Genomic DNA, 19,952 nt, shown 5'->3' on the forward strand with positions numbered 1-19,952 from the left:
CCCCGAGCAAGGGCCTTGTGCTTATAGACCACGGTATTGTTACCTCCAAGCAAGGGCCATGTGCTAAGGATGCTACGAATACATTTCAAAAACTTGAACAATCATTCATTCATAGAAAACATAGCATTTCAGAAAACTGATCATTTTTTGTCATATCATATAAGAAAATACTTAAATGTGAACGTAGTGTAGACACCCCATTTTTGACCGCCCTTAAGACTTGGGCACTACTGATGGTTTGCTCGGTGTTGAGAGATGTGCAGGGCAAAGAATCAGTTTCTTCGGCTAGAAGAGAGGCAAATCTTTCAAAACACTTTGTTTAGGGTTTTGGAGTTGAAGAAAAGAGGAAAGGAGAGGAGAAAACTGGTCTGGGAGAAGTTCGGCATGAATCCGGGTAGAAGCGAGTCGAGCAGCCCTCGCTGGATCAGGCTTATCTATCTGTACACTTGGAGTTTAGCTATGAGGCCACCACCGTCGGAAAGCTTACTTCCGGGGCTTCATTTTGCACTCAAGAATCTCTTAAAGCCAAGTCCGGGTGGGGGAGATATGGTCAGTTGAAGTCGGGCATCATCCCGGTTGGATTGAATCTGCGCGGCTTCGCGAAAAAGGGCATACCTTTTTTCACAGGAGGAATTTTGATGCAAGGTTTGCGCCATTGGAAAGCTAACTTCCGGGGCTTCAATTTGCATACCCACCGGCCATTTTTTGACCTTGGAATCATCTATCGGCAATCTATTTTGACGACCGGCAAAATATTATGCCGGCCGGCACTTTATTTTGGCCGACGACCAAATTTTCTGGCCGGTTTGCACCATTTGCACCCTCCAAGCCTGGTGCATCCCAGCTGTGCCAGTTGGAATGCACCAGCACACTCCCCCGTGCATATATGTTGCTATTTTGAGCCCTTGACCACCTTTGGACCCCTCTTTTGCACCCTTTGCTCAAGGCTTCTTGAGGAAGCCTTGACCCCTTATCTTGGCTTCCTCAAGAAGCCTACCAGCTGTCCAAGCTTCTCCAATAAGCCTTGAACCCCTTTGACCCCTTTCCCTTTACTTAGCTTGTAAGTTAAGTGCTTTCCTTGCCTTATATAAGCACCTCTCCTCCTCCTTTGTTGAGGTTGGATTTTTGGAACAAAAAACCAGAGATATATGGATATATCTGATATATACATACATATATCCCTTCATCTCTCACTATATCTCTCCCATTCAACCATCAAACACCCTTGTTCTTGGGCCATTTCTTCATCAACTCATAGCATAAGGCATCCAACGCCCATTCCAGCAGCTTGAGGCTGTCCTCCAGAGGTTAAAAGCTCCTAAACTTGGTCCAAGAGGTGTTGGTTTGCTGGTCTTCAAGGGTGAGTCCTCATCTTCCCTTTTCTAGCCTTTTCTTGCTTCATACCTAAGCCATAGTTGCTTGCACTTTTGGGCTCCGACCTAAACTTCAAATCATCATATTTTGAGGTCCTCTTCATGTTTGATTGAGGACCTCTTGCTGTTTGAGGATAGTAGCTGGCACTTCCTTCTTTATCTCTCCTTTAGGCCCTAATCTTGCATGTTATTTTTTGCCTATGTGTAATCTGTTTTGGGGCATGTAGTAAACTGTAGATAGGCTTATTTTGAGCCCTTCTTCAACATTGAAGAAGGGCTCAACACTGTTTCGGACCTCCATGTTATACTTGCCTTTATATTCTCTTTTTGGTTCCATTTTTGCATGCCTTGGCAGCCCCTGATGTTGCTGTTTTTGGACTTTGGTCCGAACTAAAAACAGCCATATTTTGACCCCCTTGTCATGTTTTATTAAGGGTCTTTGGCTGTTTGATGAATGTTTTGCATACTTGCTTCTTTGGCCACCTTTTGGCCCATTTCTTGCATAAGAGCTTAGCCCTACCCATGTTTGTTTTTGGGGCTTTTACAGTTCTGTAAATGTGCATATTTTGGGCCCCTCTTCAATGTTGTTGAAGGGCCATAACCTGTTTGGAGTTAGCAGCTGTGAGTTGCTTCATAACCTCATGTTTAGGGCCATTTTTGCATGCCATTGTTGCCCTATCTTTGCTTGCTGATTGGCCATGTCATAAACTGTAAAAATTATTGTCTCAGAGCTGTCTTGCTTCTGTCTTCATGCTCCATGTCCATATTGTGCATGCTTTGTATAGCTGTAAGCCATTTCATGTGCCTAATCTTGCATTTCGGGATCTATTCCATGCGTTGAGTGTCGTTTCGTTATGTTTCGGGGCTGTTTTCCCCCACATTTCAGTGCTGAAATTCCATTGGCATGTTTGCATATCATTTTCCATGCCATTGCATTGCATATGCCATTGCCTCGGTTTGCGTGCCCGTGTGCACGCATTTCGAGGCACTTCATTTTCATCCATCGGCCTCTTATGTGAGTGTGGCTGAGGCTATCTCATGTTAGTATAAGTCCATGTTGCATTCTACATGCCATTTTAGCCATATTGCATTGCATATGCCATTGCCTCGGTTTGCGTGCCCGTGTGCACGCATTTCGAGGCACTTCATTTTCATCTTATGGCCACTGATGTGGGTGCGGCTGTGGTCCACTCACATTGGTGTAAGTCCATCTTGCATTGTGTATGCCATGTTTCAATACGTTGTGCATGTTATGTTGTTAGCATTGTGTGTGCCATGTAGTTATATTGCATGTTTGTATGTTTGCTTGCATGCTTAGGTCGCATATGCATTGTTGTGCATTGCCTCGCCTCTTGACCAACCATGATTGAGGTTGGGTCCCTTGTATGTTTTGTGTGCATTGCATTTGACATTGAAATGCATACTTGACTCTTTGGCCATCATGCATCGAAATGCGTGATTGGTGGCCCGAGGGTCGAGGGCCATGTTCCCTTGAGTCCATTACATGATAGGGAGAGTGGCCATGCATACACTTGCTTGAAATTCCATGCCATACACTGTCTGTTCTTGTTGCTGTCAAAAACTGTCTTCTGCAGGGAGTTTCTGCCGACCGGCATCATTTAGTGCCGACCGGCAATTGATGGCTGGCCGATAATTACATCATCTGCCGATGGAAATTATGCACTGCCGGTGGGCATTTCCCCCAGCCGGTGGCACTCTACAGTATGCAACAAGCCTGTCCCAGTACTTTGGCACTGTTCAGAGAAGCAGGGCAGTGTAAACCGAGGCGGCAGTGGTATGGTACGGGCTTTCCGGGCGAGACGGATCCGAGCATGCATCACTCACGCATCCCAAGGCAGGGCTGCGGCCACCTTCTTGCTGCATTTATTTTGTTAATTAATTAAGGGTCTGTAATAATTAATTAGCTAGGATAGTCGATTTATTATTCGGACTGTATTATTCTTTTGGTCCCTCCGAGCGGGGGCAAACTTGTAATAAGTGTGGGTGCGTGTGTGCATGTCTTCCAACCCCCACTTCTTTCTCCCTTTTATTTACCCGCTTATGATGGTAGACTAGGGCATATTTAAATTAGCATAACAGTATGATAGCATGCGTGCATCCATACATTTGTCTTACATGCACTGGGCTCGGCACATCATGCTAACTGCACTTGTATTTCAATCCCAAGTTGAGTACTTGTTAGTTGCAGCATTTCACATGCCATCTTTAGGATAGCCGAGCCTGTTTAGATTGCATCTTTGCATGTGTTGCATTAGCCATTTTTAACATGAACTAGGATCATGCATATGATTACTAACTAGTTTCTGTTTTGGCTCGGAGTACTAGGTAAGCTTTTATGCTTTAGCATATCGCATGCGTGTGAATGTTGCCATGATAGCATGATTACCATGAGGCTAGCTGCTTATGTGATATAACTGCTTGAATGCCTGTGGATGGAGGTCAAATTACCTAAATTGGGATAATGCATTAAAACTGTGAGTTTTAAAGCCCACTAGATAGTGGCAAAATCATCTTTTCTAAAAGCCCACTTGAGGGTGGCAAAATCTGCATTTTAGTCTACTTGCGAGTAGTAAACCATTTTCAAAACGAACATAAAATGTTTTATTTCCAATTTGGGTGATTTGGTCTATACTTGTTTGCTGCGCGCATAACATAGTAATTCTAGGCTAATAACCGGAATAAGAACACATAAAGTTTTCAAAATCAGATATCACGGTTAGTAGAGGCCGGTCTTCGGACCGGGCGAAAGGGGGTGCTCATAGCTGACCTTCCCTGATCGTACCCAAGCTCCCGAGCCGAGACAACTCCGGTGATGACGGACATGTGGCCTTCGGCACCGAGTCAGGGTTTCCTAAATTCCCCCATTTTAAAAATATTTAGGTGGCGACTCTGTATCTGGCAAAGCAGTCCATGTTTGGCACTTCTTTCAAAAATCTGTTTTCTCAAAACGATTTGCCGGATTTGGACTCTTTGGTTCAGATTTAGAACCGTGACACAAATCGAGTCTGAACTGTAGCATGAGGCCCACGCGGGCGCTCGTCTACAGTTTCTGGCGACTCTGCTGGGGATTTTAGAGAGCTTGACTCGAACTCGTGATATCCTATTTTGATTTCATTTATATGTCTCTTTGCATTGCATGTGCATTGGTGCGCCTAGGAACACAGTGTTTGCTATCTGCCATTCCTGAACGGTTTGCTGGAGGCTTGTCTTGTCAAGGCATGACCATAAGGCTGACCGGTTATGGGCTCTGACAGCATGGGAATACAAACCCCGGTTTTACCGGGGCACCCTTTTCGACCATTCGACCTAGTGCATATTAGGATCCATAGTGACCATTCCAAGCTAGGACAGGTTGCTCACCCGATGTTAGGTTGTTTGAAACCGCTGTGTGCGTAGTGAAACCCTAGCTCCTGACAAAATAGGACAGGGAAACCCTACCCCAACATAGGGGTGTTTTGGCTCTCACTTATCTGCTATGTGCTTTAGAGTGCATCTCTACAGGAATGCATATACCAGTTTACAAGTCTGGGCATCAGGCCTGTGGGCACCAGTTCAGTATTTTGGGATTCAGTTTACCTGAGGGTATCAGTTTACCGGCAGAATTTTGGGCAGAATTTAGTAGAGAGCACAGTCGTTCAGCTTTGTGCATACCTGTTCTGGTGAAATCAAGCTGAGATACTGTCTGTTTTCTCTTTTGCAAGGTAGTCGTGGAACTATAGCTTCAGAGGGCTCCAATATCCCCCGAGGTTCATTGGATTTGTACTGATAGACTTTGTCAGGTCAGAGACTCAGTTCAAGGATAATCAGGGCCAGAGAAGGCTAGTCAGGCACAGACCACCTGTACAACAGCTACCAGATCAGTGATCTTTGAGCAGTCGGGCTGAGATTTCCAAGCCTACTACCGACACAGATATACCGGTTGCTCAGTTAGATTAGAACAGTATGTCGAGTCTGGAAGAGATGGTGCGCCAACTCCAGTATAGTATGAAAGCCATGCAGCAAGACACTGTCCGTCAAGCAGAATTCGCCAAGCAACAGGCTGTGGTCATAGCCCAACAAGCAGAGACAATTGCCAGATTGGAGTAGCAAACTGGAGTATCTACTTCACACCAGGCTCTTCCCCCACCAAGAGTTCCCATACTCGGGGAGGCAACCCATGTCCAGGATGATACGGACATTCCAGTCGGGCCAGCTCCACCCCCGATTCTGCCTCAACTATCCAAGGCACCCACTCCTATCAACCAATCAGATTCTCCCTTCGAGCCCGAGGTGGAGCCCGTGGCATTAAAAATGCACAAGCTTGAAAAGCTGTTCAAGAAATCTCAAGGTGTAAAGTCCATTCCGGGCATTGAGGACGGGTACACCGACGCAGCTGTAACTCTGCCGGACAGGTTCAAGATGCCTCACATCGACCGTTTTGATGGGTCAGGAGATCCCATGGTCCACTTGAGCTTGTTTTCAGATGTTTTGCGCCCGATGGGCTTGACAAGATTACAGAAGCTCTCCCTTTTTGGCAGGACCCTGTCGGGTATTGCAGTCACCTGGTATGCCAAATTAGAGGATTCAGTAAAACAAAGCTGGGAGGAGATGGCCGAGGCCTTCGTCACACAATATTCATACAATACCCAAATCGAGATTACGACCCGTGATCTTGAGACGATGAGGCAGGAGCCGAATGAGAGCTTCTCAGAATTCGTGTCTCGGTGGAGGGCGAAGGCCTCGATGATGACTCTGAGACCCACTGACAAAGATCAAATTCGGATGATTGTGCGCAATCTCCAGCCCAAGCTAATGCAGAAAATGATCGTGATCCCCTTCCCTACCTTTCCAGACTTGCATGAGATGGGAGTGCAGATCGAGGATGCTATGAAGCAGGGCCTCTTTGACCAGGAGAAAGACCAGCCCAGGAGGGCATTTTCCCGCAGTTCAAATGCGACCACCAGTGGTGATGCAGCTGCAAGGTCTTCTGAAGTGGGCATGGTCACCACCACCGCATCAAAAACAGCCACCCCATTCACCGGTGCGTCCGGAAGTAGCTCACAAAAAATCAAATATCCACCTCGAGTCAAGAGGATTTTCACCCCACTCCATATGCCTTTGTCAAAGGCTCTGGAGGTCTTACTTCGGAAAGGACATCTGAAACCGTTGGAACAACGGCCCCTACCCGATCCTATCCCTGCAAAACACGACCAGACTAAATACTGTGCCTACCATCAACAAACTGGTCATGAGACCGATAGCTGCTTTCGTCTGCGCCATGATGTACAAGATTTGTTTGACAATAAGGTCATTGCCGCACCAGTCTAGCAAAGTCTACCGTCATTGGATCAGTGAATTTGTGGGAGATAATGTGATTATGTGATCAGGGGATGAACCACCTGCGGATGGCGCTCAGTTTACTCCGGATGTGGCGTGTGGCACGCACTTTTTTGAGCATTTGCAAATGCTGGTTTTTGTAGTTTTTGACTTGGGTATTGGGTCAGCCTTGTTGTGTTGTTTTGAGTTTGCCTCTTTGTTTTAAGTCAGTCCTTTCATACTGAGTTAGTCGGGTCTGTCTTATTGTATCGAGTCAGTCCTGTTTTGTTAGAGTCGGGTGATTCCAGGGGTGTTACCTCGGACATCACTTGCTTATTTTGTGTTTGTCTTTTTGCTTTCTTTTGAGTCTGTTTCTGCCTTGGAGCCAGTTATGCCAACAGATCCGAATGGAACAGCAGTGATTTTCACACTCTTGTGCTTGCTTCTGCCGTGTGCCAGTTGTGCCAGAAATTCTAAATGAGATAGCAGTATTTGACTAGAAGCTGTCACTTTTCTGTGCCTTGAAGTCATTGTAATGACCTAAGCTTTTCAAAACCTTTTTGAACACTGCGGTGATAAAAACGAAGAGGAAAGAATTCCTCGGGTTTTGCAAAAATTTGATCAACTGAGGGAAAGAGAGGCGTGCTAAGCCCTTAATGAATGAGATCATGTTTGTTAATGTGAGTACTGAGAAGGATCCTGGCTTGATCCAGATTGGTCCCACACTGTCTTCAGCGCGAGCGATTTGTCGCTTTCTTAAAAACTTTCGAAAAATGTTTTGCGTAGTCCTGTGAAGACTTGTGTGGAATCGCTCTTGAGATTGTGCAGCCTAGGATCACTCTCAGCCTCAAGATTCTGTCCATTTGTTTTCAAACCTCGGACTTAAATTCAGAATGTTCAATGGTCAACCGCCATATAAGGCCTGTGTGGCCAGATTCGAAGCAGCCCTCGGACAAGAGGCAAGAAAGTCAGATCAAGAAGATTAGACCTCATCAGAAGAAGCTTGCAAAGCTAGAACAGAAGTACCCTTCAAACTAGGGGCAAAGATGTCAGACGTGCTCGAAGAGTCGAAGATGAGTCCTCTTGCAAATCAACAGCCACTCTCCTGGATACGGATGGCTTCAAAACCCTAAAACCATTTGGCATGGATTTGTTACACTTTTACCCTTGAGAGGCTCGCTGGGCCGAAAACCCGGAAGGGCGACCTAGGCAAAAGTTAGAGCAAGAAAAAGAAGAAAAAGAACAAAAAAAGAAAAAATGCAAAAAAAAGAAAAAGAGAAAGAAAAAATGCAAAAAAAAAAAAAGAAAAGAAATGAAAAGAAAAGAAATGGAAAAGAATTGAAAAGAAAAGAAAAACAAAGCTCGCAAGGTCGAAAACCCGCATCGGGCGCCTTGGCAAAAGTTAGAGCCTAAAAAGGAGAGGTTAAATACCCGAGTGTACCTTAACCCCAAACTACGTAAGGCTTGATTCCCATGTTTGGGATACGTAGGCAACTTCATTCTGAAGTCCAGCCATAAAACACTCCAAATTCAACTGTGTCCATGTAATGGTTCTAGTCATCTTTGTCTTTTCCGTATCCGGGAGTTCGGTTGCAATCGTCGCTCTGAGGACTGATTACAATACACTACGGTGCCATTCAGACAAGGGGCAACTTTCCGTTGCCATTCAATGCGCTGCGGTGCCGTGCAAACAAGGGGCAACTTTCCGTTGCCATGTAGCTCTCTTCGAGCAAGGGGGCAATTTTCCTCCAAATCTGAGGTTGTGCGTCTCAAGAGTGGGTTCCGTGCTTGTTAAGCATTGGCCGTTTGCAAAAATAGTTTTTGAGAATTTTTACTGAGGTTGACTAATTTTCTCGAAAATTGTTCCATCTTTTCCAAAAACTGGACCATTTCTTGGACCCAAAAAAGGAAAATTTTCAGTGCTCATAGCCTGACTTGCATGATTTCAAATCAAAAATCGAACAAGTATGTTAATCTAACTCTTATATTGGTCAAAATTGTTTTAGTAGAAAACCAAAACAAAAAATGGTCAAAATGATGAACTAAGGGCACAGTTGAGTCAGGCTTCCTGTCTTTCCCCCGTTGTCAATGCATCTGCCAAAAAGGGCACCTGCCAGAAAAGGGCACCTCTGAAGCTGACCACAAAAGGGCAGAAGGCTCTCACATCCTCCACGCAACGAGGTATCAAGCCAAGTGCGAAGCACGAACTGGAATGGGACAAGATATTCCACTCCCTTATCTGGACAGATCTGACCACGTCCAAACTCCCCAGCAGAGCATTATCAACCGATGTCAGCTGCAGATTTGCTACACACCCAATTGTAGCGCAGCCCCTCTGTGGAAGAAACTCACTGTTGTGAACAAGAAGAAGAATCTAGCGGAATGCTAAAGGCAAGAGCCCACAATTTCCAGCTTATCCATCAACCACCCAGGGGAGGGATGAAAAACGAGAGATTAAAGAATAGAGAGATGTGCGCTGAGAGAAAAAGCGAGAAAAGGGTTTTGAGAGAAAAATCGAGCTTGAGAGCCGAGTGATGTGAGAATCACAAATAAGAAAGGGTGGGAATAATACCCGGTGAAACAGGCTCCCTGTGCACGTCTGTGTGTCGTGTCTTTTGTTTTGTTTGTCTCGATTCTTGCTTTGAGTCGTTCTGAGCGTGTCTCGACGTATTTAGGTTGTTTACCTTTTGTTTTCCATTGTTGAGTCTTTCTCGCTGTGTTCAGTCGTAGGCTCAATACCTGGTCGAAAACTCATATCTCAATTTCAAAAATAAATCGTTTTGTGCTCAGAGTGCTGTGCCATCCTTCACGTTTGTGCAAAACAAGATTCTTTTTTCCATAAAATTGCAGGGTCCACCCCCGATAAGTGTGAACGGTGAAACCAGGACCTATCTGAAGCTATGATAGTTCCAGACTGCAAAGCAAAGACAAAAGAGCGAAAATCGAAGTATCTGAGTTTGTGTCAACTTCAAAAAATTCCGTGATTGTACTCCGGACGTACCTCTTCAGGGCCTTGTCAATGCTCCGAAATATGAGTGTACCTCTACCTCAGGCGCAAGATCAATCCTGCTTCAAGGTTATACACTCTTCCACTTACATTGTTATGCACCCACTTCACTTGCATTGTAATGCATTATACCTATCAAGTTTCTTCCTCAGTCATGCACGATATTGTATGCACGGTTCATTCAAAGAAGTTCCGTTTCAAGGTCATTCACTTTTGTGTATCAATCACACACACTCACTTTAGTGTATCAATCACACTTCATTCGCTTAGTGTATCAATCACACTTCATTCACTTAGTGTATCAATTACACTCTAATTTCAATTACACTCTAATCTACTTAGTGTATCAATCACGCTTCAGTTACGCTCTCATTCATATAGTGTATCAATCACACTTCATTTGCCTTAGTGTATCAATCACACTTCACTCGCTTTGAGTATCTATCACCCACATTCTCATTTAGTGTATCAATCACACTCTGTTCACATAGTTCATCTATCACACTTTGTGTTCACTTTTAGTGTATCAATCACACTCTACTCGCTTTGAGTATCTATCACCCACATTCTCATTTAGTGTATCAATCACACTCTCTTCACTTAGTGTATCAATCACATTTCTTTCATTTTGTGTATCTATCACACACATTCTCATTTTGTGTATCTATCACACACATTCTCATTTTCTGTATCACACTTCATTGATTTAGTATATCTATCATACTTGCTCACTAAGTGCATCTATCACACTTCGTGTTCACTTTTAGTGTATCAATCACACTCTGTTCACATAGTGCATCTATCACACTTTGTGTTCACTTTTAGTGTATCAATCACACTCTGTTCACATAGTGCATCTATCACACTTTGTGCTCCCTTTTAGTATATCTATCATACTTGCTCACTAAGTGCATCTATCACACTTCGTGTTCGCTTTCAGTATATCTATCATACTTGCTCACTAAGTGCATCTATCACACTTTGTGTTCGCTTTCAGTATATCTATCATACTTTGTTCACACTATGCATCTATCACACTTTGTGTTCACTTTTAGTGTATCAATCATACTTTGTTCACATAGTGCATCTATCACACTTTGTGTTCATTTTCAGTATATCAATCATACCTTGCTCACTAAGTGCATCTATCACACTTCGTGTTCGCTTTCAGTATATCTATCATACTTGCTCACTAAGTGCATCTATCACACTTCGTGTTCGCTTTCAGTATATCTATCATACTTTGTTCGCTTAGTGCATCTATCACACTTTGTGTTCACCTTTAGTATATCTATCATACCTTGTTCACTTAGTGCATCTATCACACTTTGTGTTCACCCTTTGTGTATCTATCACACTATGCTCACCATACTCACTTAGTGTATCTATCACACGCTCAACTACTGTATGTATCACATGTTGCTTCATATAGTGTATCTATCACATGCTCGCTTTGTGTATCAATCACACACGTTCGCTTTGTGTATCAATCACACACTCTCACTTTGTGTATCTATCACACGCTCACACTTTGCTTCATATAGTGTATCCATCACACTCGCTTCACCTTTTATGTATCTATCATACTATGCTCACTTTGTGTATCTATCACACGTTCACTTTGTGTATCCATCACACGCTCCCTTTGTGCATCCACCACACACGGTTGCTTAGTGTATCTATCACATATTTGCTCAGTGTATCCATTACACTTGTTTCGCTTTGTGTATCTATCACACTTTGCTTTGCTTAGTGTATCAATCACACTTTATTCGTGTAAGCATATCCATCACACTCTCTTCACTATGTGTATCTATCACACATGTTTGTCCACTTAGTGTATCTATCACACTTCGTTCACTTTTGTGTATCTAACGCACATGTTCGTGAGAATTGCATAATTCTCTTACATCCTTTCTGCATAAGATGTAGTTTGGTTCATGTCTACTTGCTGGCATAGCATTCGCTTAAAATGTTGCATTTATTTTGCATAATTGCTTCATCACAGCTACATTCGCGCTATTTTGCGCACCTCACTTGTACTTGTTAGTACATTGCATTGTTTTGAGTGCAAACCGGCTTCGCGTGGCGTATAAGTCCAATTATCAAAGTCTTCCTGCATATCATTTGCATCCTGCCCCTGAACTACGCTGGTTTGATTCCTTGCAAAGGGATACGTAGGCAGCCTGTGGGCACAACCATTTATTTATCGGTATTTTGTTTGTTTGTCCAAGTCTTCGGCCTTGTCAAAAATGGGTCGTCTCTGGGCTTTGACATTCACTCCCGTCATTGTTATGACTTTCGAGTTCTGTCAAAGAGGGGCAACTGTAGACACCCCATTTTTGACCGCCCTTAAGACTTGGGCACTACTGATGGTTTGCTCGGTGTTGAGAGATGTGCAGGGCAAAGAATCAGTTTCTTCGGCTAAAAGAGAGGCAAATCTTTCAAAACACTTTGTTTAGGGTTTTGGAGTTGAAGAAAAGAGGAAAGGAGAGGAGAAAACTGGTCTGGGAGAAGTTCGGCATGAATCCGGGTAGAAGCGAGTCGAGCAGCCCTCGCTGGATCAGGCTTATCTATCTGTACACTTGGAGTTTAGCTATGAGGCCACCACCGTCGGAAAGCTTACTTCCGGGGCTTCATTTTGCACTCAAGAATCTCTTAAAGCCAAGTCCGGGTGGGGGAGATATGGTCAGTTGAAGTCGGGCATCATCCCGGTTGGATTGAATCTGCGCGGCTTCGCGAAAAAGGGCATAACTTTTTTCACAGGAGGAATTTTAATGCAAGGTTTGCGCCATTGGAAAGCTAACTTCCGGGCTTCAATTTGCATACCCACCGGCCATTTTTTGACCTTGGAATCATCTATCGGCAATCTATTTTGACGACCGGCAAAATATTATGCCGGCCGGCACTTTATTTTGGCCGACGACCAAATTTTCTGGCCGGTTTGCACCATTTGCACCCTCCAAGCCTGGTGCATCCCAGCTGTACCAGTTGGAATGCACCAGCACACTCCCCCGTGCATATATGTTGCTATTTTGAGCCCTTGACCACCTTTGGACCCCTCTTTTGCACCCTTTGCTCAAGGCTTCTTGAGGAAGCCTTGACCCCTTATCTTGGCTTCCTCAAGAAGCCTACCAGCTGTCCAAGCTTCTCCAATAAGCCTTGAACCCCTTTGACCCCTTTCCCTTTACTTAGCTTGTAAGTTAAGTGCTTTCCTTGCCTTATATAAGCACCTCTCCTCCTCCTTTGTTGAGGTTGGATTTTTGGAACAAAAAACCAGAGATATATAGATATATCTGATATATACATACATATATCCCTTCATCTCTCACTATATCTCTCCCATTCAACCATCAAACACCCTTGTTCTTGGGCCATTTCTTCATCAACTCATAGCATAAGGCATCCAACGCCCATTCCAGCAGCTTGAGGCTGTCCTCCAGAGGTTAAAAGCTCCTAAACTTGGTCCAAGAGGTGTTGGTTTGCTGGTCTTCAAGGGTGAGTCCTCATCTTCCCTTTTCTAGCCTTTTCTTGCTTCATATCTAAGCCATAGTTGCTTGCACTTTTGGGCTCCGACCTAAACTTCAAATCATCATATTTTGAGGCCCTCTTCATGTTTGATTGAGGACCTCTTGCTGTTTGAGGATAGTAGCTAGCACTTCCTTCTTTATCTCTCCTTTAGGCCCTAATCTTGCATGTTATTTTTGGCCTATGTGTAATCTGTTTTGGGGCATGTAGTAAACTGTAGATAGGCTTATTTTGAGCCCTTCTTCAACATTGAAGAAGGGCTCAACACTGTTTCGGACCTCCATGTTATACTTGCCTTTATATTCTCTTTTTGGTTCCATTTTTGCATGCCTTGGCAGCCCCTGATGTTGCTGTTTTTGGACTTTGGTCCGAACTAAAAACAGCCATATTTTGACCCCCTTGTCATGTTTTATTAAGGGTCTTTGGCTGTTTGATGAATGTTTTGCATACTTGCTTCTTTGGCCACCTTTTGGCCCATTTCTTGCATAAGAGCTTAGCCCTACCCATGTTTGTTTTTGGGGCTTTTACAGTTCTGTAAATGTGCATATTTTGGGCCCCTCTTCAATGTTGTTGAAGGGCCATAACCTGTTTGGAGTTAGCAGCTGTGAGTTGCTTCATAACCTCATGTTTAGGGCCATTTTTGCATGCCATTGTTGCCCTATCTTTGCTTGCTGATTGGCCATGTCATAAACTGTAAAAATTATTGTCTCAGAGCTGTCTTGCTTCTGTCTTCATGCTCCATGTCCATATTGTGCATGCTTTGTATAGCTGTAAGCCATTTCATGTGCCTAATCTTGCATTTCGGGATCTATTCCATGCGTTGAGTGTCGTTTCGTTATGTTTCGGGGCTGTTTTCCCCCACATTTCAGTGCTGAAATCCCATTGGCATGTTTGCATATCATTTTCCATGCCATTGCATTGCATATGCCATTGCCTCGGTTTGCGTGCCCGTGTGCACGCATTTCGAGGCACTTCATTTTCATCCATCGGCCTCTTATGTGAGTGTGGCTGAGGCTATCTCATGTTAGTATAAGTCCATGTTGCATTCTACATGCCATTTTAGCCATATTGCATTGCATATGCCATTGCCTCGGTTTGCGTGCCCGTGTGCACGCATTTCGAGGCACTTCATTTTCATCTTATGGCCACTGATGTGGGTGCGGCTGAGGTCCACTCACATTGGTGTAAGTCCATCTTGCATTGTGTATGCCATGTTTCAATACGTTGTGCATGTTATGTTGTTAGCATTGTGTGTGCCATGTAGTTATATTGCATGTTTGTATGTTTGCTTGCATGCTTAGGTCGCATATGCATTGTTGTGCATTGCCTCGCCTCTTGACCAACCATGATTGAGGTTGGGTCCCTTGTATGTTTTGTGTGCATTGCATTTGACATTGAAATGCATACTTGACTCTTTGGCCATCATGCATCGAAATGCGTGATTGGTGGCCCGAGGGTCGAGGGCCATGTTCCCTTGAGTCCATTACATGATAGGGAGAGTGGCCATGCATACACTTGCTTGAAATTCCATGCCATACACTGTCTGTTCTTGTTGCTGTCAAAAACTGTCTTCTGCAGGGAGTTTCTGCCGACCGGCATCATTTAGTGCCGACCGGCAATTGATGGCTGGCCGATAATTACATCATCTGCCGATGGAAATTATGCACTGCCGGTGGGCATTTCCCCCAGCCGGTGGCACTCTACAGTATGCAACAAGCCTGTCCCAGTACTTTGGCACTGTTCAGAGAAGCAGGGCAGTGTAAACCGAGGCGGCAGTGGTATGGTACGGGCTTTCCGGGCGAGACGGATCCGAGCATGCATCACTCACGCATCCCAAGGCAGGGCTGCGGCCACCTTCTTGCTGCATTTATTTTGTTAATTAATTAAGGGTCTGTAATAATTAATTAGCTAGGATAGTCGATTTATTATTCGGACTGTATTATTCTTTTGGTCCCTCCGAGCGGGGGCAAACTTGTAATAAGTGTGGGTGCGTGTGTGCATGTCTTCCAACCCCCACTTCTTTCTCCCTTTTATTTACCCGCTTATGATGGTAGACTAGGGCATATTTAAATTAGCATAACAGTATGATAGCATGCGTGCATCCATACATTTGTCTTACATGCACTGGGCTCGGCACATCATGCTAACTGCACTTGTATTTCAATCCCAAGTTGAGTACTTGTTAGTTGCAGCATTTCACATGCCATCTTTAGGATAGCCGAGCCTGTTTAGATTGCATCTTTGCATGTGTTGCATTAGCCATTTTTAACATGAACTAGGATCATGCATATGATTACTAACTAGTTTCTGTTTTGGCTCGGAGTACTAGGTAAGCTTTTATGCTTTAGCATATCGCATGCGTGTGAATGTTGCCATGATAGCATGATTACCATGAGGCTAGCTGCTTATGTGATATAACTGCTTGAATGCCTGTGGATGGAGGTCAAATTACCTAAATTGGGATAATGCATTAAAACTGTGAGTTTTAAAGCCCACTAGATAGTGGCAAAATCATCTTTTCTAAAAGCCCACTTGAGGGTGGCAAAATCTGCATTTTAGTCTACTTGCGAGTAGTAAACCATTTTCAAAACGAACATAAAATGTTTTATTTCCAATTTGGGTGATTTGGTCTATACTTGTTTGCTGCGCGCATAACATAGTAATTCTAGGCTAATAACCGGAATAAGAACACATAAAGTTTTCAAAATCAGATATCACGGTTAGTAGAGGCCGGTCTTCGGACCGGGCGAAAGGGGGTGCTCATAGCTGACCTTCCCTGATCGTACCCAAGCTCCCGAGCCGAGACAACTCCGGTGATGACGGACATGTGGCCTTCGGCACCGAGTCAGGGTTTCCTAAATTCCCCCATTTTAAAAATATTTAGGTGGCGACTCTGTATCTGGCAAAGCAGTCCATGTTTGGCACTTCTTTCAAAAATCTGTTTTCTCAAAACGATTTGCCGGATTTGGACTCTTTGGTTCAGATTTAGAACCGTGACACAAATCGAGTCTGAATTGTAGCATGAGGCCCACGCGGGCGCTCGTCTACACGTAGCTTTACAAAGTTTTTACTCATAGATGGCTCCAAAGCAAACAGACTGAGTAGACAAATTAGATAACCTGTGGCATATGACCTATACAGATACAGTACGAATACGTACTGAATTACACTCCCGGAATCATTAACTTAGTTATTTCTTATCTTGGTGTGTTTCTACTTCTTATCCTCATTATTATGTCTTAACCATCGCTTAGGAATGCCTAGGATGTAATATGGATGCCAAAATGCGCTTTGAAACACAACAAAATTGGCTGAAAACAGGGCCTTCACTTGAGCGCAACTTCCTTCACTTGAACAGAGGCTAAAAAATGTAAGTGGTCGCTCGAGCGCAACTTCGGTCGCTCGAGTGGTCTATAAACTCTGCAAAAGTACTGGTTGCTTGATTTTTTTGCTCGATGTATGCTCAATGGTTACTCAAGCGTGAGACTGAGGTCTTCGCTCGAGCAGAACTCTTATCGCTCGAAAGGTTTGCAAAAATTGTAAACTTCTAGGAGCATGCATTTTATGCTTAAGCCAACTTTTGGTTGCTCGAGTGAGAATGCCAAAGAAAGAGTGGTCGCTCGAGCGCAGGTTCTGTCGCTCGAGCGGAGAGTAGAATTCTAGAATTTCCAGATTGTACTCCAAAGTTCAAAACTTGAATTCAAAGCTTTAAAATGCAACCTTTGGGCCCCAAAACTTGAGAAAACATGTCTAAACTTGCAAAACATAGAGAATTAAAGATCATTTCATGAAATCAAGGCCCATAAGCATATCAATTGTGCAAAACAAAACTCAATTCTTTTGGAAACATAACATGCATGCTTTATCTTGACTTCAAAGCTTCCAAAACATGATCAATTGATATGAAATGGTATTAAACCAGATGAATTCTCAAACTAAAGGTAAGATGGACACGTGCATGAGAGAATTCTTTGAAATGAAACTCAAATTGTACTCAAAAGGGCATGCATGCATGCATGAATGACTAAATTTTCTTCATTTCTATCTTAATTCTTCCATTACTCAACTTCATTCTCTTGAATCCATGTTCTAGACATCATAATTATATAATCTAGGTGTTGAATCCTTACTTCAACCTTTCAAGTAAGCTCTAGAAGGTGAATTCACCAAGGTGCCAAGCTAATTCCCTTGAATGTTCTAGCAATTCCTCCATTTCTTCTTCTTGAATTCACTCTCTCCCTAAGTTCTCACTCTCCCTCACATTTGGAGCTTTAGGAGTATGAAGTGAAGGTGCAAAATGAACTAATGGGGTCAAATTAGCTTTATATAGGCTCAATTAATGACACTTATTGAAGTGGAGTTAAAGACAACTAATTGAAATCAATTTATTATAAGTATTCGGTTCCGAATCGAATTTCAATTCAACTTACTATAAAATTCTAAAAATTCTAAATAACACATAATTCGAGTCAATTTCATGTTTGGATGCCGATAAGGCCTTCAATTCATAGAACAAAGCAGACATATGAACATATATTCCTACAATAGACAGATATAAACACAAAGAATTCCATACACATGCAATTAATTCAGAGTTTCATCGTAATGACTTATTAGGCATAGTTAATCATGATTTATCAGCTAATCATAAGTCGGGTTGTTACATTATTGTTGATGAAATATGTATTAAGAATATAATTGAAGTTGTGTTATGAAGTGGATATTGAATTCGGTAATAATGTGAGTGTTGTTTGATGTAAATGAGTAGCACAAGGGTACAAAGGATTAATTGTGGTTTGATTTTGAAAATAAACAACGTGATGAAATCATTTGGATTATAAAAGATGAGTAGTAGAGTTGCCGAAATGCTTAATGTGTGTATGATATTCGAGATATGGTTTAGGTTTTGAAAACCCTTTTGAATTGAAAATGATAAGTAACGAAGGTCTGAAAATGGATTTTCTTGAAATGATAAAGAAGGATTCTTTTGAGAAAAAAGTGTATGTATGTATGTATGTATGTATGTATGTATGTATATTTTGGGTATGAAAAACAACACTATCTATATATATTTATTGAGTTGGAACATTTATGATCATATATATCTATAATATACTATTGTTTAGAATCATTGAGATCTCTACTGGATATTAGTGTTCTTCTCACGTTATTAACCATTTTTTAGGTGAGAAGTTTGAAATATTGTTCAAGACCATGGAATCTCCTTATTTGTTGGCCACAGGGTCTATTACTTGTAGGTGGGATGTCATCTTGTTGTAATAAGGGTTGATCTCTTTTTATTTACTTGTTTTGTTTTATTTCTGCTGTGTAAGCCTAAGGGCATATGTTACAAATTATTGCAGTTGAATAGTTCATCTCCGTACATACGAGAGAACATTTATTACTTAGCTATTTATTCTTGCTTCCACTTTTATTATTATGGAAATGGACTATAATCAAGAATTAGATAATAATCTTCGCGTAATAAAATTTGGAGTGTTACAGGATTCATTCAAACCTACATGTGTGTGGATCCCACACCAATATGAGAGATTTGACAGAAAATTTGATAGATTATTTGAAATCCCTAACATAACTCAAAAAAATTAAAAGGCAAGTTTTGATCTTATCTTCTAACGTGAAAGATCTATTATAGTGGTTTAAAATTTTAAAATTATCATAGTTACATTATTTTGATCATAAATATTAGGATAAATTACATATATACTTCCTGAGATTTTCTTAAAGTACATATTATCTCCTGTGATTTGTGAAATTACAAATACCAAATTGTCAGAATTTTTTATTTAACAAAATTAACTAAAAAAAAAATCATAATTGTTTTCCTATACAATAATAAAATTACCTAAATTATTAATTGAAACATATTTCTAATATCAGTTGACTTCATAATTTATTATTAAAAGGGCGATTTGTATTGAAATTAGAAACCTCAAGGAGTGGAATGTAATTTCCAGAATCACAAAAAGTGATTCGTATTTGAATCGAACCACAAGGAGTGTATTTGTCATTTACCCCAAATTTTATATATTGTATGAATAGAAGTTTCATTAATGAATTTAAGTTCTTTCAAGTTTATCCTATTTTTTTTTTCAACAATCAAGGGGAAAAATAATATAAAATGTAAAATAAAAATAGGCAAGATAGCCTAGAATCTAAATTTGCCATAGTCTCTATAAAAAGGTTGTTAGCATTCAATTAAGATGGGGACATGAAAATAGTTATTGTACCATAATTTTGTCAGAATAATAAAATTTTGATATTTTTTTATTGCACATGAATATTATATTTTACTAAGAATAATATAAGTTTTGGACTAAGAAAAATATATCACAACAAAAAATATCAAATAGTAACAAATAAATTATAAGAACTATACATACATCAACTAGACTTTTGAAATTGTTCTATAGTGAAATAATATTATATCGAAAAATTCTGTGAAAAATATATAAGATTTATAATTTTGACCATTTGAGTCAACTTTCTAGTTCCGCCCTTGAATATATTTAAATTTTAACAATAATACAATAGATAACAACCAGTCCAGTAGAGTTGATATAATAATTAATATCAATGAGTTAATCTTGACAATGCTAGCAATTAAATGTTGAGTCCAGTAGAGTTGATATAATAATTAATATCAAAGAGTTAATCTTGACAATGCTAGCAATTAAATGTTGAGGACATGTAACGTAGTGCTCATT

The sequence above is a fragment of the Camellia sinensis genome, chromosome 10 (genome assembly GCF_055761805.1).
Source record: "Camellia sinensis isolate YWXY chromosome 10, ASM5576180v1, whole genome shotgun sequence".
In the NCBI taxonomy this organism is placed as follows: domain Eukaryota; kingdom Viridiplantae; phylum Streptophyta; class Magnoliopsida; order Ericales; family Theaceae; genus Camellia; species Camellia sinensis.